The following is a 2500-nucleotide window of genomic DNA, read 5'->3' as shown; positions in this document are numbered from 1 at the left end:
GGGTGTGCGGATGGACAGACAGAAAGATAAATAGATAGATGAGTAGATATGTTTGCTCATATATCAACATAACCAGATTATATTTCTAAAAGTATAGTAAATTTTAGATTAAAAACGATGTAACAGACAGGCGTCGAGGTTATTTCTTAACTGAGGTGTTACAACTTCCTTTCAGACAAGCCTCTTTACCATATAAAACTTCATTAACATTGCGAAGTGTCTTTATCGTAAACAGATTAATGCAATTTATATAAATGTGGTTTAACTTTTTTGGTCAATGTGTATGCGGAGACAAGGAAACGCGTGCACACACGAAAACATACATGCACTTAATTAATGTATGTTGTGTGTGTATGTATGTGTGTATGTATGTATGTATGTATGCATGTATGTGTGTCTGTTTTTTTGTGTGTGTGTGTGTGTGTTAGCAAGTATGCATTGGTTTTGATAAATTGAAATGCTTCATATATACCAGGTTTTGTGTTGTGTTCTTTGTATGTAGAAATTTCAAATATTTTAATAATAATTTTTGTAATATTTTCAAATAATTTCAAATATTTTTATTGTAACATGGTAGTATTCACAACGTTGATCTTATACCACGTTTTTGTTATGTGCGAAACTTTTGTGACAGTATTTATTGATAACTTTAATATTGTGACTTAAAGTATTATCATTTTATTAATATTTAATAATCCTCAACTTAAAAAAAATATAAAGGTATATAAAAAATAAATGTGAGAATATCGATCTGTAAGTTAAAAATTATAAAATCTCAGTATTTGGCTGTTTGTAAGTTCTTGTGGATTTGCTATGTTATAGGATCTAACAAAGTTGCAATGTAGCAACCTCCAATTCCGTAAGTTTTTTTAAGTATCTGCACTTCACGAATATCTCAGGTCTTGCATTTCATAATGACTATATATACATTTTTTCAAATGGCTCTTTTTTTCGGCTGTAAGAGAGGTTACATCTTTATACCCGTTTATACATTGTCTTCATTTTGCCAATTTTTCCACTTTATCTTGAAGTATACACCGTTTTCTTTTAACTGATAGGTGTAATGCGACTATATTATACAACTTATTTTTATATGTCTGAATGAAAAAGTATGGATACTCTTTACTCTTTTACTCTTTTACTTGTTTCAGTCATTTGGCTGTGGCCATGCTGGAGCACCGCCTTTAGTCGAAGAAACCGACCCCAGGACTTATTCTTTGTAAGCCTAGTACTTATTCTATCGGTCTCTTTTGCCGAACCGCTAAGTTACGGAGACGTAAACACACCAGCATCGGTTGTCAAGCGATGTTGGGGAATAAACACAGACGCATAAACATATACACACACATACATATACATATATATACATATATACAACAGGTTTCTTTCGGTTTCCGTCTACCAAATCCACTCACAAGGTCGGCCCGAGGCTATAGTAGAAGACACTTGCCCACGGTGCCACGCAGTGGGATTGAACCCAGAACCATGTGGTTGTTAAGCAAGCTACTTACCACACAGCCACTCCAAAATGTAAATCCCATTTTTAAAAATCTACACTTCGTCATAAAATGATAAAAGATAACGTCAGCTTCATATGATGTTGCTTCTGCAATTGAGAAGCTATTAAGAAAATGAACGGTAAGCATTCAACACGTAGTTTGCTTCAGTGTTGTTATCGAAAAATATAACATATCTGATCAAGGAATATAGTTCATGATTTTCTGAATGAGAACTTGAAATTGATAGAGCGCCTGCGTTGAGCATGAAAGTGTAAAAAACGTCCATATAACCACAATAGTTGTATTACCACATATGTATGTGTGCGTGTGTATATGCGTTTGCATGCGTTTGTGTACATGTGTATAAGTATAGGTTTGTATATGTATCATGCATGTGTATATGTATCATGCATATATATATATATATATATATGCAAGCATACATACACATAAATATAAATATATAAGGATTTTCTTTTCATAATGAGATAAAAAAAACCAAGGCTGTGTATAATATAGAACATTTATAATTGACACCACTATCGCTCATAACCTATATATATATATATATATATATATATAGATATATATATATATATATATATATACTGACATATATCTACACACAAGCAACCACCACGCACACACGCATACATATATGTAGATATATAGATACACACAAGAACACAACACCCACGCACGCGCGCACACACACACACACACACACAAACGCACACGTATAAATAATGCACTATTCCGGTTTTCGTTTTCCGTTTTTTTCACTTTCTGCGTTTTCTATATGCTGCCTTCTCACCTTTTTTTTTTTTTTTCGTTTCTTCTCTGATTCAAATTTTTTAGTTCGTTATGATATGTGGTTTGTGCCTGATGAATATGCTTGATATATTTCTCAACATATGAAACTATTAATAGCACTTAAAGACATACATTGTATCCTTTAATTAAATAAATGATATATATATATATATATATATATATATATA

The sequence above is a fragment of the Octopus bimaculoides genome, chromosome 9 (genome assembly GCF_046866305.1).
Source record: "Octopus bimaculoides isolate indiv1 chromosome 9, ASM4686630v1, whole genome shotgun sequence".
Taxonomy (NCBI): domain Eukaryota; kingdom Metazoa; phylum Mollusca; class Cephalopoda; order Octopoda; family Octopodidae; genus Octopus; species Octopus bimaculoides.
This window is presented reverse-complemented; position numbering follows the sequence as displayed.